A 25,641-nucleotide genomic window follows, 5' to 3' on the forward strand; every position below is an offset into this window, starting at 1 on the left:
ATTACCCCTCTTATTCTTCTTGCGCTTCTCACAACCCCCAAACTATTCTTTTAGTTCATTCACACAACTCTGCAAGCTCTTTGTGTTTGCATTAGGTTTAGAATTCTCTTAAAGGTTGTGAACGTGTTTAGGGTGAAAGGTTTGGGCATTACTGGTTGCACAAGAAAAATAGAACAATGATGATTTCATAAGGCTCAAATAGGTAACTAGGGATAAAATTCATGGTCGACTGGAAAGGCTCAAACATTTCGAAAAAACTACCTAAATCACTTCCTCAATAATGTCTATTCCTAGAATTTCGCCTCAAGAATTTCTCAACTAGGTTCTAGAGTCCACCAACATTATCAAGACTTTACCTAATCACATAAAATGTTTCTAAGCATGCCGAAATAGTGAAAATGGTGGTTGAACCACTCAACAAACCTTAAGCTAAATTCAATCAACCAACATAAACTTGAAGCAATGATTAACATTTTTCAACAATAAAATCCCAACAATCCTATTCTCATCATAGACTTATGTAATTCATCATTGACATACACAACAAAAAATGAAAACAACTAAACACAAATAAAAAGTTGTTCAAATTTTTCATACCCCTAAACTAAAGATGACATTGTCCCCAATGTCACATTATGCACAATTTAGGAATAGAAAAACATGATTTACAAAGGTACGAGATAGTTCCTTGATTAATCCGTGAAGTCGGAGTTTCGCTCACAGCAAGCACACCTGTTCCTTGGCTTTCTTATCACCATAATCTGTAAAACAATTGAAATTCTGTGGTGCCACTATGTTAGAAAATTTCACTGATTAATATGAAAATATTACAATCCTAATCTCGCCCTTACGACTACTAAAAAGTTCAAACAAAATTAAAAAATCCAAACAAAAAGAAAAATTAGGTTCGAAGTACAAAATAAAAGACAAAACAACTGAAAACAAAAATAAACTACAAAACAGGTGCTCAGGTTTCATTCTTCAGCCTCCTCCTCTTCTTCGGTGTCTTCCTCTTCTTCGGAGCCCATCCATTCCTCGGAATCCCAGTCTGACCATTTGAAGATCAAAGTATCAATGTTGAGCTTGGTGAAGCAGCTGTGCTGCATATCATACATCATCTGGGTCTACTTTGCCAGCCATTCTTGACGTCGTTCCATCTGTTTCATCTTACCCAACATCTGCTGCATTAGCTCCTTGATTGTGGATGTTGAACTGGATGATATGGCAGTTTCTGTGGTTCTTTGTCTTTTTGTTCTGGAGCTAAGTTCTTTTCTAGGAGTACGCCCAAGTAGCTTTTGATAGTAGGTGGTGTCGAGAACTGAGGTAGGATGGATAAATGGTTCATCATCCGTCTTCTCTACTCCTGTTCGAGTGCATAGCTCGGTGATGAGATGTGGGAAGGGGAAACTCCCTCGCCCTGGTTGGGCTGCATTCCGTATACACATGATGATAATACTCCCCACATCCATCCTCTTTCCAATGGCAATGGAATAAAGTAATACCGCCTTATCAAAAGTTACTAAACCATAATGTGTCTTCGGAATCATCCTTACACACACAAAGTACTACCATAACCTATCTATCGGTATCAGATTAGTTCCCTTGATGCTCTTCTTTCCCTTCTTCGACACCTCCCAAGGGGTATCCGGTTTTGCTATAACTTTAAACATCTCATCCTCTTTAAATTGTTTCTTCTTAAACTCCAGATACTCATCACGGTCAATCGAAGGCAAGTTGAAAAAATCGTTTATGACCTTCGCATCAATTGGCACATCAATCCCCCCACAATACATGCCCAGGATCACACTCAGGGAGGTTGGCGTAAAACTCTCTTACTATCGGCTCTACAGCCGCATGTCCGGGCTCACTCATAAATGCATTCCACTTTCCCCCTTGACTCCACTCTTCAGCATAGACGGTGGTCAAACCCCGCTCGACAATAAACCCTTTATCCTTCTTTTTGATTGCTCCTTCATATCGTTGTCGAGCCTTATCACTCACAAATCTATTGTCTACTTTTTTTCCTTTTCCTTTACCCTTGGACGGTACTTTGAGCGACATTTTTGGTCAGACGACTCTAATGTACCCCCAAACAAAGAATCTAACTAGACAATTCAACACTAAGTACACTACTATTGACCACAATCACTCCTGCAAAAACACCAAAATTTTGAAAAATTGCGCCTAGAACCCCAATATGACTTGATGCGTGTTTACTACAACATGCAAATATAGCAAGTGCACTAGTTGCACAAAGTAATAGAGTGATGAGTGATTATTGCTCCCACGAGGATTGGTTGCTAAGCACTATATTTCCTATTTGTTTTTAAGTTGGAGAAATCGAAATTGTTTGGATTTATGGGAGAATATAAAGCTTAACTGAAAGCAAAAATTACTAAATGTAAAAACAACTAAATTATGAAAGCAAGATGTGACACAAGAGTAATATCAATTTAAACAAACGGTTAGGGTTTGACTTCATTTGAACTCTATAGATTAATTCTGTGGATTATGCTACTTTTACATTCACATGCACGGATTGTAAATCAAATTCCCTAAGTTGTAAAACATACCTTCTCAGGCTATGAATTCCTACTTTTCCCTATTAATCTTCTGCACCCAACAAATTCAAGATTAACAAATCCAAGTTCATTGAGCTAATGGAATCCTAGATTGATTTCATTGTTTCTCAAATCGATCTCTAGCATTCAAAATAACAATGGTAATTATCCAAGAAGGTCAACATGATTCATTTCTCAATCTCATCATGTTCAACAAGTAAAATCAATAAAAATCGGAATAATCACACAATCTACGCAATAGAATATAAAAGCAACAATCATCAATTGATTAATCCATAGAAATCCGAATTATATCAAAACCCTAACCCAAAATGGGTTAGTTCATAACTAAATTAACACAAACAACAAGAAAAACAGTAAACACAATGTTCAACATATTAAAATACAGAGAAAAGAGTAAAGATCTCCCCTAGTTGAAGAATCCACAAGATTCAAGCTCAAATCTTCTCTCCAAATGTAAAAGCTGCTAAAAACCCAACGAAAACCAGACAAACCCCACCAAAATGGCAAGGTTTTCTTTATATAGTTTCCCCAATAACCTAAAACCTTTCCTAAAATAAAACTGTGCATTTTGGAGAAAACAAAATTTCCCAGACTTTGCCGCGGTGACGAACTAAAGTGAATCTCGTGCCTAACTTCCTGGAAAATTTTGAATTTATAGAATTGCCCTCCGTTTGCTTCCTTGCTTGAATCTTCAATCTTCGATGCTTTCTCATGGAAACAAGCTTCATAGTGCTCACTCCGCTTTGGAACTTTCCCCAATTATGAGATTCACTTACTTCTGAGTCCAAAAACTCCAATTCGCTCATTATTTGCTAAAAATGCACGTCTCGGCCTGAAACATAAAATATATAGAATTAAGTAGCAATTTAGGCGTAAACGAACTAAGAAGTATCTAAAATCTGGCCAACAATCCTAAATAAAATAGTGTAATCCTCAGATTATCAAATACCCCAAACTAAAGACATGCTCGTCCCCGAGCATCAGGTACAAAACACAAAGGAAGAAAAACAACAAACAACCAAAAACACAAAACAACAAAACTGAAAATGATAAGACAAAAATTAGACTCAAACTCAACATAAGAATTGCCTAGAATTTAAACAAGCCTAAAAAATTGTTAAAAAATTATTACTGAAAAATGCTCAACACTCCAAGAAGTTATAAGTTGCATCGACTATCTTTCTCTATTGGTCCCCCGAGTAGGTGATCCCTACTTCAGTCCACATTCCAACTTCCCGGATTATTTTATGCAGAAATGCAAAGTTTATCAAATGGCGGCAGACTCCAGAAGCCTAAGTATCGAACTACTCTCCACTAATAAGGATTAGACATCACTAAAGATCAAAAGGTCTTTACAGGCTTGTAACGTTAGGCTTGGTTAGTGGGCTTCAAAGAAAAGGAAAGGATAAACTAAGCAAGAGAACTCGGTTTCCTTTAAGCAAACACTAAGACTTAAATCAACTTCCATTTTCTTTCTCAACCACCACTCAAGATGTCAACCATTTTAAAACCCTCAAACATGTGCAATTCTTATTTTTGCTTCTGAATTGCAATTCTCAATTTTTTTTATTTTATTTTTTTATAAAACAACAATAATCAATTTGAGGTTAATTACCCCTCTTATTCTTCTTGCCCTTCTCATAACCCCCAAACTAATCTTTTAGTTTGTAAGCATCTCACACAAGTCCCCAATCTCTTTGTGTTTGCATTAGGTTTAGAATTCTCTTAAAGGTTGCGGACATGTTTAGGGTGAAAGGTTTGGGCATTATTGGTTGCACAAGAAAAATAGGACAACGATGATTTCATAAGGCTCAAATGGGTAACTAGGGATAAAATTCATGGTCGGCTGGAAAGGCTCAAACGTTTTGAAAAACTGCCTAAATTATTTCTTCAATAACGTCTATTCCTAGAATTTTGCCTTAAGGACTTCTCAACTAGGTTCTAGAGTCCACCAACATTATCAAGACTTTACCTAATCACATAAAAAGAATCTAAGCATGCCAAAATAATGAAAATGGTGGTTGAACCACTTAACAAACCTCAAGCAAAATTTTGTCAACCAACATAAACTTGAAGCAATGCTTAACATCTTTCAACAATAAAATCCCAACAATTTTATTCTCATCATAGACTTATATAATTCATCATCGGCATACACAACAAAACATGAAAACAACTAAACACAAATAAACAATTGTTTAAATTTTCCCTACCCCCAAACTAAAGATGACATTGTCCCCAATGTCACATTATGCACAATTTAGGAATAGAAAAACAAAATTTACAAAGGTATGAGATAGTTCCCTGATTAATCCGTGAAGTCGGAGTTTCACTCAATAGCAAGCACACCCGTTCCTTGGCTTTCTCATCACCATAATCTGTAAAACAATTGAAATTCCTTCTCACACTGAAAGCACCACCAATTTCACTAATTGTGGCCCAGATTGCAAGATCCCCAAATTTTGAAAACCAAGGGTTTCCAAAATTTTCTTCAATTTTTCGCACAAATCCTTGCTGAAATGAGTTGTTTTGGTGTTTAGGAGGGTTAATGAGTGAGGAAGACTGATGGAAATTCACTAGAAAAGCTTTGGATTGAAGGTGGAAAAGTTTTGCTCTCGAATGTGTTTTGAAGTTTTTGCAAAAATGAAGAGTCGCGAGTGACTATTTATAAAAAGCAGTTTTTGCCGCGGCGAAGTTCTTCATTCAATGAAAAATTAAACCTAGTTGATGCTGCGGCAAACTTCCCTTAGCTCAATTTCGCAAAACTCTTTCTTCCACGAAGAAAAAAATTGTTTTGCCGTGGCTAAAAATTCCAGGGAGCACATCACCTCGGCGAAGAACAAACTTTGCCGCAGTGAAATCTGGGACTTTTCGAATTCCATTTTGTGCAAAATGTGTTTCATCGTGGCGAAGAAAATGCTTCGCCGCGGCAAAAACTGAAAGTTTTCCTTTTTTCACCTTAGTTTGATCTTTCACCTGAAACACCCAAAAACACACTAAATCAAAATCATTCTAATTCATATAACAATTAAACAAATTCAAAGCAACAAACAAATGAAAACACTTGGGTTGCCTCCCAAGAAGCGCTTGTTATAGTCGGAAGCTTGACTTTCTCAAGTCCTAATGTCAATCCGGACTATCCAAATACATCAACTCTTGAGCATTGTCCTTGCACCAAGGCTTCAATTGTTGATGATTTTTGTCACATGGGGCCTTTGTTGAGGGCTTAGCCACTCATTTCCATCCCTTGGTCATTCCTTTCATGGCTCGAACATTCTCATCGACAGCTTTCCGTTTTCTTGACTTCCTCTCACCCTTTTTGAGCTGAGGAATCCGTCCCTTGTGAAGACACCTGCTCGGTTGTGGTCCATCTCGGAATGGTGTAACAATTTATGGGTTGTGGTCCTCCTCCTTGAATTGCCTTGACTTGACTGTGCATCCTTTAATTGACGAATTAGGATCGTTTAGTTTGGAAGTTTCAATTGTTGATTGACCCACCGAGTCAATTTTGAAACATGAGTCTCTCTTCAATGAGACTTTCAGGACTCAAGTACATTGAATTTCACTTCCTCATCTTCCATCCTCATGATCAACTTCCCCTCTTGAACATCAATTAAAGCTTTTCTGGTAGCTAGAAATGGTTGTCCTAGGATGAGAGGAATCTCTTTATCTTCTTCCGTATCTAACACAAAGAAATCTGCCGGAAAAATAAATTTGTCCACCTTAACCAGCACATCTTCAACAATGCCCCTCAGATGCTTTTTAGATCTATCTGCAAGCTGCAAGCATATGGTTGTCGGCTTCACTTCACCAATTCCTAATTTATTGAAAACAGAAAAAGGCATAAGATTTATGCTTGCACCTAGATCACACAAAACCCTATCAAATGTAATATTTCCTATAACACAAGGGATAGTGAAACTCCCTGGATCCTTAAGTTTTGGTGGCAGCTTCTTCTGTAGAATGGCACTACATTCCTATGTGAGCATCACTGTTTCCTCATTATCCAACTTCCTTTCGTTTGATAAAATTTCCTTGAGAAATTTTGCGTAGCTTGGCATCTATTGTAATGCATCTGCAAAAGGAATGTTAATGTGCAATTTTTTAAATACATTAAGAAATTTAATAAACTGTTTATCCTGTTTTTCTTTTCTGAGCCTTTGGGGAAAATGCACCGGAGGTTTGTGATGTGCCAACTCTGGTGGTATCTCGGGGAATGGCAATTTCTCTTTCTTTTGTCTTTGCCTCTCTTCCCGCTTTTGTTCATCTTCCCTAAAACTGGTTGGTTTCTCTTTAACAATTACCTCTTCGTCTACTTCTCATCGGACTCTTCCTTTTCTTTTGGTGGGATTCCTTATTTCGCTGATTGTTCCACCTCTTCCAAGATTGTCCCACTTCTCAAAGTTATTGCATTCACTTGCTTACATGGGTTAGTTACCGTGTTGCTTGGTAGGGAACCCCGTGGTCTCTCATTTAGCTTATCAGCCAATTGTCCCACCTGTACCTCCAAGTTCCAAATGGACGCCCCTTAATTTCTTAAATTCGTCCTCATCTCATTCATGAAACCTATGGTCTCTTGCATAAATTTTCCAAACATATCCTCCAGTTTTGTCACTCTTTGCTCTCCTTGTTGATTGTACACCCCTGCTTGGTTGTTTGGCATTGATCTTTGGTTCGATTGATTGTTTTTCTGATTCTGTTGATTTTGATTGCCCTAAGACAAGTTCGAATGGTTCCTCTAACCAGGATTATATGTGTTGGAGTACGGATTGTTTCGTTGCCTTTGATTTCCTGCAAAGTAGTTAACTTGCTCCGATGATGAAGACGCTGAAGCAAACGTGTTCCCCACTTGACATTCACTGCTCACATGACCACCTGCACAAAATTCACAAATTAGTTGAGGAGTTTGAATAGAATTTACCTACATACTTCCCAACTGTTTCTTAAGTGTTATGAGTTGGGCTGAAATAGTCGTGTATGCATCAACTTCATGAAGACCCATAGATTTCTTCTACTGCACCCTTTCATTAGGTCTTTGATAGTTTTTACTTGCTAAAACTTCAAGAACCTCATGAGTTTCTTCCAGTGTCTTATTTTGCAATGCTCCTCCCGATGCTGCATCAACCATGGTTTGCACATTAACCATCAATTCGTTATAAAACGTTTGAACTTGCATCCAAACTGGCAACCCACGGTGTGGACATCTCCTCAGTAATTCCTTGTATCTTTACCAAGCCTCATATAATGATTTAGACTCTTCCTGTAGAAACGATGTGATATCATTTCTCAGTTTTGCCGATTTTGCTGGAGGAAAGAATTTGGTCAGGAACTTCTGTGCTAAATCATTCCATGTTGTGATCCTTCTTGATGGTAGTGCTATTAACCATCCCTTAGCTTTATCCCTTAATGAAAATAGGAACAGTATCAATCTGATGGTGTCATCTGACACTTCGCTTGACTTGAAAGTATTGCAAATCCCCAAAAAATTGGCAATGTGCAGATTTGGATCTTCCTTCAAATCTCCCTTAAACTGTACTGACTGCTGAATCATCTGGATGATTGCTAGCTTTATCTTGAAGTTGTTGGCTTGTACCGCTGGTCTAGTTATGCTCGACCCACTGCCTTCAACTGTGGAAACTGAGAATTCCCTTAATGTATTATTTTCTGCCATCTCAACAACTATGACCTTTGGTTCAACTGTAGCCTCTCGTTCTCTTCTCTCTCTATTAAGTCTTCTAGTGGTTCTTTCAATCTCTGGATCAACAGGAACCACTGGCTGACGTCTTGCTCTTCGCATAAACTACACAGAAAGAGAGAAAAAGTGAGATCACAAGCCAACAGAAAAGAACAACAAAAATTAAATTAACAAACAAAGAAAAAGAAAATTAAAACTCCAATCTAGCTAACACGAGAAAGACTCAATGTTAATACAAAAATCAATCCCTGGCAATGGCGCCAAAAACTTGATGTGTGTTTACTACAACATGCAAATATAGCAATTGCACGAGTCGCACAAAGTAATAAAGTGATGAGTGAGTATCGTTCCCACAAGGATTGGTTGCTAAGCACTGAATTTCCTATTTGTTTTCAAGTTGGAGAAATAAAAAATTGTTTGGACTTATGGGAGAATATAAAGCTTAACTGAAAGCAAAAATTACTAAATGTAAAAACAACTAAATTATGAAAGCAAGATGTAACACAAGAGTAATATCAATTTAAACAAACGGTTAGGGTTTGACTTCATTCGAACTCTATGGATTAATTCTGTGGATTATGCTACTTTTACATTCACATGCACAGATTGTAAATTGAATTCCCTAAGTTGTAAAACATACATTCTCAGGCTATGAATTCCTACATTTCCCTATTAATCTTCCACACCCAACAAATTGAAGATTAATAAATCCAAGTTCATTAAGCTAATGGAATCCTAGATTGATTTCATTGTTTCTCAAATCTATCTTTAGCATTCAAAATAACAATGGTTAGGAAGGTTTGTGATCACCACCCGAATAGCCCTTAGAGATGGGTCGATGCTTTGTGATCGTCACCCGATGAGTAGTAGAAATGGGTAGATGCTTTGTGACCACTACCCGGTTATTTTGTAATGCCCCACATGAGGTACGTAGTTATTGTTGCTTCTTTCGCTCTTATTTGAGTTTTTTTTTGTAATATTGTTTGATTGAGTGTTGTGTTGAATGCTTGCCCTGAAATTGGTTGAAAATAGAAGAAGTTTAGTGTGCCAAGCTTCGCCGGGGCGAAGGAGAATCTTCACCGCGGCGAAGATGTGTTGAAACCACGGGGAAACTCTCTGGACAGTTTCGCCGCGGCGACAGAAGTTTCTTCGCCGCGGCGACAAGCCGATTAAAATGTTTGTTAAGTTTTAGTTATTTTCCTTCCTAAGGCTTTGACCATTCTACCCCAATTGTAGGAAAAGTGGGGAGTTAATTGTAAGGATTTTTCATAGAGAATATGTTGATATGGGGTGAGTTTGTAATGAATCAAAGGATATAGATGGAACCCAAAGAAGAGTAAGGGCAAAATGGAATGATGTGTATAAATCTCATTAAAAGGATAAGAGTTAGCAAACCCCTCATTCTTCTTCTCAAAAACGCAACTCTCCATTCTTGCTCCTCTCAACTTTTCTTTCTTTTGATCAAGGAGTTCCAGAGTTTTTGAAGTGATTTGGGTAGAAAAATCAACCTAAGGCTTCCTAAGGTAAGGATTCCTACTTAAGTTGTGTGATTTGTGAGTTTTTAGTTTATTTTAAGTTTGAGGGTTTTTGTTCTTTGGTTAGTAGAGAAAAAGCAAGCAAAACTAGTAAAGGAAGAGTTGGTGAAGTCTCTCCATACAAGGTAAGTAAACCCCAACCCAGTTGAGATTTAAGAATTTTCTTGATTAGGGTTTTGATAGAAATGATGTATGTATGTGATATACATGTGATATGCCATGTATGAAGGTTTAAATAGAGATTTCTATGCTTTGTGATTGTTTTTCTTTGCAAATATGAGAAATGAGTTGTTGGGTTGGAAAGGTAGTTTGAGATGGAATTGAGGGGTATTGTGGATCCCTTTTTGAAGTGCCTTCTTGACAGGTTTTATGGTTAGTGAAGGGGTTTCTCCCTATTTTGGATGGTTAGAAAAGTTTTAGAATCATGGCTATATTAGAGTTTTATAGTGCACTGAGTTGTTTGATGATGCCTAATAGAGGTTTGAGTGATTAGTGAACCTTAATTCTTGCAACATTGCATGTTGGCATTAAAGTGCATTAGTGGAGATGAACCATCCATAGGCACTAATTGTGCATTAAAAGTGACCTAAGAAAGTGTAGGAAACTTGTGTATGCAATTACCCATGAGTAGAGAGCTTGGTGGATGCAACTACTCTAAGAGTAGAGAGAATGAAAAATGCTAGAATAGAGTGAATTAGAAGAGTAGAATAGATGGGTTAATGCTTTGTGATCATCACCCGATAGTTATGGGAATCGGGTTGATGCTTTGTGATCACCACCCGAATAGCCCTTAGAGATGGGTCGATGCTTGGTGATCGTTACCCAAAAGTCATGAGAAACGGGTAGGTGCTAAGTGGTCTCCACCCGATGTTAGGAAAACCGTAGGTGCTTTGTGATCCCCACTCGGTAGTCCTAAGAACGGGCCGATACTGTGTGAATTCCCCCGATGTCATGGAGAGTGAGATGGTGCTGTGTGAACGCCATCCGGCCGTACCTCCGGTAAGATGAGCCATGATGTTTAGTTAGAACAGATATAGAAACAGAATAGTATAAGAAAGAATTACGTGTGATACATACGGGGACAGACAGATAGAGGGTTTTACTTACTGAGCATTATTTTGTGCTCACCCTGTTTTTTCCTTTGTGGATGTAGGATCTAGGTGTTGTGCAGTCGGAGGGGCGTCGGCAAGCGAGGAGCAATAGCTACGCTGTTTCCCCTGTTTTGTCTTTAAGATGAATTTTTGTAAACAGTACCTTTGTGTAAAAAGACATATGAATTGAATGAAAAGAAAACTTTGGCCCAATTTTCTATTGTTATTGTGCATGCATTGTACTAGTTTTCAGCATGTTCCACAATCCTTAGCCAAATCCTTCAAAGAAAATGGAAACTCTTAATTTAATTTGCTCCTCGGTCACTCCCGTAAGTTTCAACTCGTGCAAACCACATGAAGCTCCTTTAGATGTATGTGAGGATCTTCACCTGCAAGACCATGAAAAGTGGGCAGGAGATTTATTAGTCCAGATTTTAATTCAAAAGTAGTGGCAACATCTAAAATAGGAAACGTTATGCATAAGGTGCTTGATTCAAATCAAGGGCAACAACTCTTTCAAAGTTCGATTTCCAGCCTGACTTCCTCCTCTTCTAAATCAGAGTTGCTAGCAAATTGGGAATCAAGAGCCAAATTGCTTTCTTTAGAATTCTCCAGCTCCCTTCCTTACCTACGCAAAGTACTCTCTTTCTGGATCGAATGTTAAATCACCAGATGGAGGCCCTGGTCATACAACAAAAAACCTCATAAAAGAATTAGAATAATGACAAAAATGAAAACTAACTAGAAAATAAAAAATAAAAAAAAGGCCAGAACACGATAATGGCCAAAAACCCTATCAAACATTTGAATTTGGCCTCAAGAGGGTGGGGCTAGAACACCTTCTAGTGTTGCTCGAATTTCTTTTCTGTGAACAGATACTTGCAGCACTCCTAACTCAACCAAATTTTCCTTGAATAGTACTACTGTTCACAGTTTTTTTTTTCTGCAAAATAAAAATAACAAAATGCAATAAAAATCACAAAAACACAAAAAAAAAAAAAAAAATCAACTAGAATCACTCCCCGGCAACAGTGCCAAAATCTGGTGTGTTGTCGTAGGCAACCAAGTTAAAAACCTTCCTAACCTAACTACTGAACTGTAAATAGGTAAGCAAGGGTCGATCCCACGAAGAGTGTCTAGCCGATTTTTCGATGATGTGAATAAGGCTGGGGGGTTTTGAGTAAAAGAAAACAATCTCAGCAAGCAATCTAAACTAAATTATCGAAACAATCAAAATAACGTAACTTGGTCTAAGTCAACATCCACCATCGGAATCTTATAACTGGTCATTGATGCAAAACATAATCAATTCTTGTTTTGAATATTCACCGTTGGAACTATTTTCCGATTTCTCCTTAATGTATTAATTAGAAACAAGCGATCTTAATTAATCTTACCACTAAACAACCCTAGACAAGTGCTCAGATTTAATCTAGTGGCACCTTAAGAATTAGAGAAATCGATAAAGCTAAACAACACAAACTCAAGCGATTTTATTTAATTTAGTTGAGTGTTCTTCATAAGATTACATTCCTGACCAGTAAATTATTAACCCTATTGCTCACAAGTTAGAGGGATCTAATTACGGATTTGATATCAACTTAGCAGTAGATTGCAACAATTAAAAACTAGTACCTCCTAGTAATTAAACAAACAATCTAAAATTAGGCACAGAAGAACATCCATATCTCAAACATGAAAATTGAACACTAAGAAAAATAGATTAGATCTCACAGTTTATTGATTCCGAGGCCTCCGTTTCCTTCGACCAAGTTACAAAAATTAACCTCTCATGGCCATAAACAAAAACTCAAAAAAAAGAAAATTCCAGAGAAGAAGAAGAAAGAGGCATGGTGTGATATGTCTTGTAATCCCTAATCTGATCTCTCTTTAAAAATAATATCTAAATTCAATTCTAATTCTATTCAATCTCCTCAAATATTCTAATACCTAAAGTAATATTTATCCTAATCTGATTAATTGGAAATAAATAATAAAGTCCTAAATAAATAGGAAAGTGGTGTTTTCCAGCTGTAATTTGCATGCAATAGGTCTTCAAAACTTCTTGTAATAATCTGCCTATTTGAATTGCATGACAAGGCAAATGTTCCAGAACGTTGGCAGTGCAGGTGCTGTCAACTTCACGCTCGATTACACCTTGATTCAGCGAGTATCTGTAACAACTTCTTTCTACAATCATTTCATAAATAATTAATAAAAGACAAGTATATTTATCAAAGTTGGGCCCAAAAATTTTCTTTACTTAATAAATGCATTCTTTACATAGTACACCATCATTGTACAAAAAGACTCTCAAAAAACAGTGGACAGTGCAGCCAAGTCTCCCCGCTTGCCTACGTCCATCCGACCACGTCCTCACCTATGTCCATAAAACACTAGACATAATAGAGTGATCCAAAGATGCTCAGTAAGTAAATCTTCTACTCTATAGTCCCCGTGTATTACTCTTCAATTCTTTTCATACTCTTGTCACTTTCTCTAATTCAATCTCTCTTGTTCTTTCTCTACTTCTAGCTCTCACTATTATTTTCTTTCTTTCTATTCTCATGGTGAATATCATAACCATGCATGGATGAGACACTAAAGCATCACAATGCATTTACTCTCTTTTCTTTTCTTTCTATTCTTCTCTTATTCTTATTCTTATTCTTTCTTATTCTTTGCCGATCGGTTTGGTTGATGAGTGGATTCGGAACCCTTAGCCATGTGAGTGTACTCTCTCACACGCATATAGCCCTCATCTACATGTATTCTCATGGCTATACGAATTCTTTTTCTCATTGTCATTCCGCTCTCTCATGGTGGAGACCGCTCTCTCATGGCGGTTACACGCGGATAATTTCTGCACTCAAGGGCTCCTCATCGCACAACCTATTCTCTTTTCTCTTCTTTAGCACTTATTATTCATTTTAGTCTCTAGTGCTAATTCTTTCTTTCTCTTTATTCTAAGAGAATTAGTTCTTTTCTTTATCTCTATTCTTAAGAGTGTTTCTTTCTCATTTCTTATATTTCTTTCTTATGTGATTACTTAAATAAACATATGCATATGGATGGCTCATGTCTAGAATCTTTCTTATATGCATTCATGAAATGCAAATATGCTATGTTGCATAAAGTAAGGTTCTCTACTTCTACTCATGCTTCTTTTTGGCATTCCATCAAACAATATGTGTGCATACATAAACTCTATTCTAACTTTAATTATACTTCTTTCTTAACCATCCAAAAATTGGAGTTCAACTCCTTTAAATCATCACACATCCTGCAAAGAAAGCACACTTCAAATATTCCTCTCAAATTCTTCTAATTCTATCCATACTTCTACCAATTTTTATCAACACAATCCACCCTTCTCATGGTGGAAATTTCTTCATAAATCAACATTAAACTTATTCATAAATCCATCAACTCATTTCAAACATAAAAATCCAAACATTAATCATATATAAATCTCTACACATCATTCAATCATGCAAATCACAAATTAGGTGGATTTACTTACCTTAGGCTCAAGTAGAATCCACTTAAGCTCTCTACTCTTGATAGCTTGATACTTTCTCTTAAACCTTAAACACAAACTCAATAAGGATCCCACTCTTTCACCAATAAAATTCACATTTAGAGTAAGGATTCTCACCTTTAAGTGCTTAGGATCAACTTGTATAAATTTCTAGTCAAAAGCTCTTCAAAGATTCGTGGAAAATTGAATGAAAGTTTGAGAGAATTGAAGGATGAAAGAGGCGGTGGAAAGGGAGAAATGAAAAGGTTTCTAAAGCTAAACCCTTAATATCTCATATTTTCTTCACTCTTTCCCATTATACCCTTACTCCTTCTTAGAAATTCCACCTATGCCCTTTAATTCTTTGTAAAAACATCCCCATTCAAACTATTCTCCATGCAATTTCTTTGCATTTCACTCCCCACTTTTCCGGCTAATTAGGGGTAGAATGGTCATTGAGCCCCAAAAGGAAGAATTCTCTAAAAACTCAAGGGAAATTTCAACCAAGTTTCACCATGGCGAAGCTATTTCTTTGCCCCGGTGAAAACTTACAGTAGCTACACGGGGGTTGTAGCACTTCATCGCCGCAGCGAAGCTTCTTCTTCGCCTTGACGAAGACTGTAACATCAAGATTTCGCCAAGTCTTACAATTTTCAGGGCAACCACTCAACCAAACCAATACACCCTTTCAACCAAGGGCCAACCAAACAATATTAACAACATACAGACTCAAATGAGGATAAATCAATAAACATTCAAGCCATTCATCAAATCTTAACTACGTACCTCAAGTGGGGCGTTACAGTATCTCTCTAAACTCAAAACATGAAAGTTGTAGATCTCTTTCTTAGCATTCCATAGGATTTTGAATCATCTCAATCGGAGCTCGAACGAGAGAGTTATGCCCATATTACGAAACAATGTCGAAACTATCCAAATTCACTTAATTAGTTCCGTTTTGCAATTAATGCCTCTATTTGCATCCTAAATCAAAATAGAATAATAATGAGTACATTTAGGCAACAAATACGTATAAAAGACTAAACATTAAGGGGGGTGAATATGACAGTTTGCATTCTCATCAGATGTGTTTTAAAGTTTTCGCGAAAATGAAGAGTCGCGACTCACTATTTATAAAAAGCAGTTTTCACCATGGCGAAGTTCTTCAATTACAAACAAATATGAGCCTAGCTGATGTTGTGGTGAAGAAAAATTCTTCACTGTGGCAAAAATTTCCAATGCATACAGCACTGCGGCGAAGCATTTTCTTCGTCACTGCAAACTTCCCTTAGCTCAATTTTGCAAAACTCTTTCTGCCGCGGTGAAGAAAATTGTTTTGCCGTGGCGAAAAATTCCAGGGAGCACGTTGCCTCGTACTTCGCCGTAGCGAAATCTGGGACTTTTCAAATTCCATTTTGTGCAAAATGTGTTTCGCTGTGGTGAAAACTAGAAATTTTCCTTTTTTCGCCTTAGTTCGATATTTCACCTGAGACACCCAAAAACACACTAAATCAAAATCATTCTAATTCATAAAACAAATTCAAAGCAACAAACAAATGAAAACACTTGGGTTGCCTCCCAAGAAGTGCTTGTTTATAGTCGGAAGCTCGACTTTCTCAAGTCCTCATGTCGGGATGTCAAGTTGGATGGGAATTGACTTGCAACTCATCACCCCATCAATGTATGGCTTCAGTCTCTGCCTATTGACCTTAAATGTGCCCTTTTCTCCATGTGACACTTCCACAGCCCCGTATGGGTAGACTCTTGTAACTATGAAGGGTCTAGACCATCTAGACTTAAGTTTTCTAGGGAATAGCCTAAGTCTAGAATTATATAACAACACTTTCTGACCCACTTCAAAGTTCTTCTTTCTGATATGCTTGTCATGCCACCTTTTTGTCTTTTCTTTGTAAATCCAAGCATTCTCATATGCTTCGTGACGGAACTGTTTGAGTTCATTCAAAATCAGCATCCTTTCTTCCCCAGCAGCTCGTAAGTCCATGTTTAGCTGCTTGACTGCCTAGTATGCCTTATGCTCTAGTTCTACCGGCAGTGACATGTCTTCCCATAGACCATCCTAAATGGAGACATACCAATTGTAGTCTTAAATGCAGTACGATAGGCCCATAAAGCATCATCCAATTTCCGTGACCAATCCTTCCTAGATGCATTAATTGTCTTCTCTAAAATTCCCTTAAGTTCTTTGTTTGACAGTTCCACTTGCCCACTAGTCTATGGATGATATGGTGTCGCAACTCTATGTTTCACACTATATTTTCCTAATAACACACCTAATTGCCTATTGGAAAAATGCGATCCTCCATTACTGATGTTTGCCCGTGGTACCCCAAATCTTGAGAAAATGTTCTTTCTCACAAAATTAACCACCAATGTTTGACAGTTCCACTTGCCCACTAGTCACCTAATTGCCTGGCATCAATGGATGGCAATGCAACTGTTTCCACCTATTTCGATACGTAATCCACCACTACCAAAATATACATGTTCCCATAAGAATTTGGGAAAGGACTCATGAAGTCAATTCCCCACACATCAAACATCTCAACAACTAGGATATTGTTCAACGGCATCTCATCTTTCTTCAAAATGTTTCCACTCCGTTGACATTGGTCACATTCCTGAACCATCTGGAAGGCATCCTTGAATAGGGTTGGCCAATAAAATTCAGATTGAAGGACCTTGGCCGCTGTCCTAGTTCCTCCAAAATGACCACCCACTTGTCTCTCACGGCAATGCCATAGAATACTCTCCATCTTCTCTTCCGGTACACAGCTACGTAACATTTTATCAGCACAGTGTTTGTACAGAAATGGTTCTTCTCAGATATAATACTTCAAGTTAGAGAAAAAACTTCCTCTTCTACTGAAAGGTCATTCCATTTAGGAGCACTCTCGATGACAAGTAGTTTGCAAAATCTACATACCATGGTGCTTCTTCCACTCTCATCAATTTCTCATCCGGGAAGGTTTCTTTGATTTGGGGTTCCTCTTCATTTCCCTGACTTGGTCATTCAATCCTTGACAAATGATCCGCCACCACATTTTTTGACCCTTTTTTATCTTGGATTTCCAACTCAAACTCTTGCAATAGTAGGATCCATGTTATCAGTCGTTGTTTTGCTTCTTGCTTAGCCAATAGATGTTTGAGTGCTGAATGATCTGGCATGTTGATAGAGGTTAAAGTCTGGTTATCCTAAGCCTTCTCAATGAAAGACTTAGGAGAAGCGACCTATGTCCTTGACATTCATATCTATAGAGATATAATGAAAAGGACAATTGGATTATCCCAGAAATTGTACATAGAGAAAATGCTGAAAAGATTCATCATGGGGAACTCTAAGAGAGGTCTCTTACTCTTCATTCACGGTCTTCATCTTTCCAAAGGGATGGATCTAAAGACCAATGAAGAGCGACAACGCATAGTGTGCCTTATGCGTTTGTCGTAGGCAGCTTAATGTACGCAATGCTATGTACAAGACCTGATATAGCTTATGTTGTAAGTGTTACGAGTAGATATCAATCAAATCCAGGGGAGAAACATTAGTTGGTTGTAAAATTGATCCTTAAGTACTTAAGAAGAACTAAGGATCTGGTTCTAAGTTATGGATGTTCAGAATTTAACATTCAAGGATACCCAGATTCTGATTTCCAGTCAGATATTGACGATTGAAAGTCTACATTAGGGTACATTTTTGTATATAATAGAGGTGCTGTTAGTTGGAAAAGTTCCAAACAGACAACTATAGTAGACTCCACTACAGAAGCCGAATACATTGCTATAGCAAATGAGGCTGTTTGGATGTGAAAGTTCATAATTGAACTAGGTGCGGTTCCGAACATGGCTTACTCGATAAGCATGTTCTATGACAATACTGGAGCTATTACACAAGCAAAGGAACGAAGGGCACACCAGAAATCCAAACACATATAGCGCAAATATCACATTTCGAGAGAATTCATTTGAGTTGGAGAGATTATAATTCTAAAGACACCTTCAATAGAAAATTTAGCTGGTGCACTAACTAAGGTGATGACACAGAAGCAATTGGACCATCATCTTTAGAAGATGGGTATGAGATACAACATCGAATAGCTTCAGTGCAAGTGGGATTTTGTTAGTAAATGTTATTGTATGCCCTAAAAAACATTCGTGTTGTCGAGTTCAGAGCATTTTGTCTTGTATCAGTATATCATAAATAATACAAGAAAGAGTTCTTCAATTCATATATATAAATTGCTTCCTTTATTCAGTCATGCATTTAAAATAAAGTATGTATATGAATTATCCAGATGATTCATTTGATCAGTAAATGAATTTATCAAAAGGTTCCCTACGGAAGCAATATAATTTGAGCAGCTATATTCCATAGTAGAGTTAGGAAACGATCATACATGGTAGCGGAAAACAAAAATTTATTTACATCATAGATCGTTCCTTAGAACCAAGATCAAGGCACAAATTTATAGTTTATACATAATTTTAAAATCTGTAGAATTTCAGTTTAAAGTTTAAGAAATCATACGCACGTTTGGAGGCTCCTCCAACTTGTCTCTGAATGTATTTCGCTACCGACCCAATAGTAGGATCAAACCAATGTAGTCCACATGAAGATAATCCCAAGGAACTAGATAGGGATTTGCTAGATCCTCTTTAGCCTTTAAGAACCGGGAAGCAATCAAATAAAATTTGATTTCGAGCAAAAATGAATCTGGTGTGGGAATAGGAGGAAAGGGGCTAGAGTTTTTCTTTGTGAATGAAATGAATTAATTTCAAATTAATTCACAAAGTGTTGCACTTATATAGTGCACACTTTGCCCTATTCCATCATGGAATGGGCTTGGGCTCTAACCCAAGCACCCCTTGTATCCAAACATGCCCATTTAGATATTTTAATTTGTAATTATCATTACCTCAATTAAATTAAATTAATATATATATAAAACATATTAACATTTAACAATAATGATAAATTATTTAAATATATGTGAACAAATATTTAAACGTAATCTCACTTACTTAATTTTAATATCAAATTAAATAAAGGCTACAACCTCAGTAAATTTAATTACACTGTGAAATTACCAAAATACCTTTTCGCCTAAAAAGACAAAAACACCCTTCTTGTAAACTGGCTCTTAAATTATCTTCTATGTGTGTGACTCGTAGGCTCCTTATCATACTGGTAGTGTGTAGTATCACGATTAACACCAATTAATCGTCTCACTACACATAGACCAAGATTAGCCCCTAGCAAGGCATCATGGCCACCCGATAGATTTGGATTCAGTGAAGCAGCTACCTGTCAACGATATGGTTACCGTGCAATCCAATCTTTTCATCATCCGTTATCTCGACGAGACCGGGGCATAGAAATAGTGTCAATCTTGGTTACTCTCAATATTATGTATTCAATTACTGGACCAATGACCTATATTATAAATTGGATAGAGCAACAACCCAATCCCACTGTGGCCACAATTTTAGTGTCATTGCCATTTACTGAATTGCACCGTGAGACAACTTCTCCCGTACCTAGGAGTGATGAATCCTTTGTTTATCCACCATAGTCTTGATACACTCCTTAATGCAGCCAATCACTACCGTATTGATAGCTCTGAATAGAACTGTGTTAGGCTAGTGTCAAACTACACCAATCGATGCATAAGGCACTCCGGTGATCTCAAGTCTAAGGATCACATGCATCACCATTCATTAGAGGATTTGTTCCATAGACACTGGGGTTACCATCCATATGGAATCCTTTGGTGGGTCAGTCTAGTGAACTTGCCTACAACAAGCACCCATGTGTTTCACTAGGTTGTCACCAAACAACCTTGACAAGTGAGATCAGTCACTGCCTTTCGATAGAGTCATTCAACACTATGATAGCTTTACCGTATTATTTGTGCCCCTACTTCAGAATAATACTAGGGCTACTGACCTTTCTAAAATGGCCACCATATGTGCTCATAGGGTTCTCACTATCAAGATTTGAAACACTTGATAACCTTGTCACGGTTCTACCATTCTAAGGACATATATCAATACATACAATGATGATTTATGCGATATAGAATAAAATGCCTTTTATTAATCAATGAACATTATTACAAAGAGTCAATTCTACAATAATTGATTGGCTCTAGGGCACCTACTCTAACAAGTAGGCATACTAGATACTTCAAAAACATATCATGAGTTGATATAAGTACGGATGGCGATGATAGTCATGTCATTGGGGCATTATTATGGATTAGCGGTTGGTGAACTACTTTTCGAACGTGACCAAATAACAACAAATCACTTGGAAAAGCATGTAGTCAATGATTTATCGTTTGGTTATATCAGTGCATGATATAGTCCTTTAACCTGAGACATTGTGGTCGGATCCGATGCAGATGCGTATGGTTCATACAGTGTATAAGCACGAGACTAGTCATGTTTTGTATGATAAAGCCTATTTGGTCATGCGTTTTTCATATGTGGAAATGAACGATGGTCAAGACAAGATTCATTGACTCGAAAATATAGGATCAAGAGTACTGCTGACTCCATTTGGATTCGGGTTCCTGGACGAACATTGATAAATGTCGAAAATCAAAATCTCTAGCACAAGAATATTGGAGAGGGGCTAGGTGTCAGAAGCCCAAACGCAAGGCCCAAAAGTCCGAAATGGGCATGTGAAGTTTAAATGGCCATAACTTTTGATTAAGGATGAGTTACGGAGCCCATAAGGTATCAACGGAAAGCTCGCTTTGAGCCCGTAAGGTATAACCAAAAAGCTTGATTCGAGCCTATAGGGTATCAATGGAAAGCTCATTTTGAGCTCGATGTAGAACGTCTAGCACAAGAATTACTAGGGAAGGCTACGCATCAGAAGCCCAAACACAAGGCCCAAAGGTCCTAAATGGGCATGTCAACTTAAACGGCCATAACTTTTGACCCGGGAAAAGTTAGGGGGCCCATAAAATATCAATAGAAAGCTCATTTCAAGGTCAACATAGAAAGTCTAACACAAGAATTCCTAAAGAGGGCTCCACGTCAAAAGCCCAAACACAAGATCCAAAAGTCCTAAATGGGCATATCAACTTAAAAAAGCCATAAGTTTTGATCCCGGAGTAGTTATGGGGTCCGTAAGATATAAATGGAAATCTTGTTTTGAGCCCAACTATGTGGCATGTCTAGCACAAGAATTCCTAGAGAGGTCTGCACGTCGAGAGCCCAAACGCAAGGCCTGAAAGTCCTAAATAGGTGTATCAACTTAAAATGGTCGTGACTTTTGATCTGGGAAGCCTGTAAGATATTAATGGAAAGCTTGTTTCATGCCCCACAACGTGGCACATGTATAACAATCATTCTTAGGGAAGATTGCTGATGCGTGTTTACTACAACATGCAATGAATAGCAAGTGCACTAGTCGCATAAAGTAATAAAGTGATGAGTGAGTATTGTTCCCACGAGGATAGTGTTACTAAGTACCGATTTCTCTAGTTTAAGTCCTAATTGAAGAAACAATAAATTGGATTGATGGAAATTGATCAAACTAAATACAAATTAACAAAAAAATAACTGAATGAAAATTAAATTAAAGCAAAACCCAACAACTTAACTAATTAAACAATGCTAAATCAAATGCTAGGGTGTTGATTTCACCTAAATACGCTAACCCAAATAATAGAATCTATTACCCAAGTTCTAATTCCTTGATTGAAAATCGAATTCCCTAAGTTGTAAAACATACCTTCTCAGGCTATATTTTCCTACTTATCCTAATAGCTTCTACACCCAACAAAAAGAAGATTAATAGTTCAAAGTCTTTTAAGTTTTATGGAATTCTCTCTCGATTTCATAGATCGCTAAACCTATCTCTAGCGTTTGCTTAATCTATGGTGTTTATCCCAAGAGGCACAATCACAAATCACTTCTCAGTCTCATTGTGAACAACACACATTTGAATGATGATCAAGCATCCAAAAGTCATTAATCAAAGAGATAAACACTCAATCATGAAATTAAAACTCAAAGTAAATCAATTCATATAAATTTGAATCATTGTATCAAGATTACATCAAACCCTAACTAAACAACTCATTTCATACTCAAAAACTAAATAAAACAACAAAAACAAACTGAATCAAGATTCATCATTGAAAAACAAGCAAAAGATGGAGAAATCTTCTCTAATTTGAAGCCCAAATCTTCAATCATCTTCTCCTTCCATGAGCTGCCTCCCAAATGATGAACCAAGACTCTTTTTCTTTCCTTTTCGCTCTAATTTATACCTCTCTCACTTAAGGACGAAGCCCTAGCAAGCCAAAACGCGTCGTTTTATTTTTTACATCTGCTGCAATTTTTCGCCGCGGCGAAGCTTTTTCCTCGCCGCGGCGAAGAATTTCGGGCCAAATTTGAGCATGAAAGAATATGAATCTGGAAAATTGTTAAACATATGAATTGTATCCGTTTAAATTATATTTCTGGTAGTTCAAGAATCGGCACAATCCGAGGTCTACAGCTCAAGTTATGGAAGAAATACCGAAGCACGTCCAAAGATGTTTTTCTTCAGTTCCCAGCGTACTTTTCACGACTTCAAGCCACATTTTCACCCTTGTACAGTGAGAATTAGGAAAAACCCAAAACATGAAAGTTGTAGCTCTTGTTCTTATCTTTCCAAAGCTTCTAAATTCAGGTCATTCCGAGTTTCCAAGCTCAAGTTACACAATTTACGCTCAAAACTATCATTTATGCTAAAAATCATCGTTTAGGCCTACAAAGACAAATTAATAGAATTAGGTAGGAATTATGGCCCAAATTGTATGAAGAGTATTCTAAATCCTATCAAAATTCAATGCAAAATCATAGTGTAAAATATGATTATCAGCTGCATGATAGAAGCCTAAACGCAGGGCCCAAAAATCCTAAATAGGCATGTCAACTTAGAACGGCGGTAACTTTTGATTTGGGAGGACATACTATGCTCGTAAGGTATCAACAGAAAGCTTGTTTTGAGCCAAACAATACGGTATGTCTAGAACAAAAATACCTTGAGAGGGCTGGGTGTCGAAAGTGTTAGAGTAGGTGCCCTAGAGCCAATCAATTATTGTAGAATTAACTCTTTGTAATAATGTTCATTGATCAATAAAAGGATTTTACTCTATATTGCGTAAATCATCATTGTATGTATTGATATATGTCCTTAGAATGATAGAACGGTGACGAGGGTATCAAGTGTTTCAAATCTTGATAGTGAGAACCCTATGAGCACATATGGTGGCCATTCTAGAAAGGTTTGTAGCCCTAGCATTTTTCTGAAGTAGGGGTACAGATAATATGGTACGGCTATCATAGTGTTGAACGACCCTGTCGAAAGGCAGTGACTGATCTCACTTCTCAAGGTTGTTTGGCGACAACTTGGTGTAACACATGGGTGCTTGCTGTAGGCAAGTTCACTAGACTGACCCACTAGAGTATTCCATATGGATGGTAACCCCAGTGTCTATGGAACAAATCCTCTAACGAATGGTGGTGCATGTGATCCTTAGTCTTGAGATCACCGGAGAGCTTTATGCACTGAATGGTGTAGTTTGACACTAGTTTAATGCAGTTCTATTCAGAGCTATCAATACGGTAGTCATTGACTGCATTAAGGAGTGTATCAAGACTATGGTGGATAGATAGAGGATTCATCACTCCCGGGTACGGGAGAAGTTATCTCACGGCACAATTCAGTAAATGGTAATGACACTAAAACTGTGGCCACAGTGAGATTGAGTTGTTGCTCTACCTAGTTTATAATACAGGTCATTGGTCCAATAACTGAATACATAATATCGAGAGTAATTGAGGTTGGCACTATTTCTATGCCCCGGTCTCATCGAGATAACGGATGATGAAAGGATTAGATTGCATGGTAACCATATCGTTGACAGGTAGCTACTTCGCTAAATCTGAATCTATCGGGTGGCCATGATGCCTTGCAAGGGGCTAATCTTGGTATGTGTGTAGTGAGATGATTAATTGGTATTAATTGCGATACTACACACTACCGGTATGATGAGGAGCCTACGGGTCACACACATAGAAGATAATTTAAGAGTCAGTTTATAACAAGGGTGTTTTCATCTTTTTAGGTGAAAGGGTATTTTGGTAATTTCATAGTACAATTAAATTTGCTGAGGTCGTAGCCTTTATTTAATTTGATATTGAAATTAAATAAGTGAGATTACGTTTAAATATGTGTTCGCATATATTTAAATAAATTATCATTATTGTTAAATGTTAATATATATATATATAATGCACGCAAGTTACAGCTGGAAACACCACTTTCTTATTTTATATTAGGACTTTATTTTATTTTCAATTAATCAAATTAGGATAAATATTATTTTAGGATATTAGAATATTTTTAAGAGATTGAGTAGAATTCAAAGACTTGAATTGGATATTCTTAAAAGGGGGAGAGAGATCAGATTAGACGAGATTACACACGCCTCTCTTTCCTCTCTTCTGCAATTTTCTGTTTTAAGGTTTGATTATGGTCATGAGTGGCTAAAACTTTTAGAACTTGGTCAAAGGAAACAAAGGCCTCGGAATCAATAAAACTGTGAGATCTAATCTGTTTCTTTTAGTGTTCAATATATGTTTTGAGTATTGGATGTTCTTCTATGCCAATTTTCATGATTGTTTCATTTAATTACTAAGAGGCCTACTAGTTTATTATTTGTTGCAATCTACTGCTAAGTTAGATATAAATCCATAATTGTTTGATCCCTCTAACTTGTGAGTAATTAAAGTTTAAGAATTTGCTGCGTCAGGAATTGTTAAATCTTAAGAAGAACATTCAACTAAATTAAATACAACCGCTTGTGTTTGTGTTGTTCAGCTTCATTGATTTCTCTAGCCCTTAAGGCTGCTACTAGACTAAACCTTTAGCGCTTGTCTAGGGTTGTTTAGTAGTAAGATTAACTACAACTAAGGAGAGATAGGAAAATAGTTCTAATGGTGAATACTCAAAGTATGAATTGATATATACTTGCATCGATGATCAGTTGTAAAATTCTGATGGTGGATGTTGACTTAGACCAAGGTTTGTTATTTTGATTGATTTCAATAATTTAATTTGAACTGTTTTTCCTGAAATTGTTTCCGTTTTACTCAAACCCCCCAGCCTTGTTCACGTAACATTAAAACTCGG

The 25,641-nt window shown here is 37.2% G+C and overlaps 1 non-coding gene across 1 annotated transcript; it reads left to right on the forward strand.

The window, feature by feature from the left end:
• Positions 1-7,771: 7,771 nt before the first annotated feature.
• LOC116110272 lies at positions 7,772-7,878 on the forward strand. Its single transcript, XR_004124863.1, has one exon. It is a non-coding gene; the product is annotated as a small nucleolar RNA R71 (small nucleolar RNA).
• The last annotated feature ends 17,763 nt before the right edge of the window (positions 7,879-25,641 follow it).

This window comes from Pistacia vera, unplaced genomic scaffold (genome assembly GCF_008641045.1).
Source record: "Pistacia vera cultivar Batoury unplaced genomic scaffold, PisVer_v2 Contig6, whole genome shotgun sequence".
Lineage (NCBI taxonomy): Eukaryota > Viridiplantae > Streptophyta > Magnoliopsida > Sapindales > Anacardiaceae > Pistacia > Pistacia vera.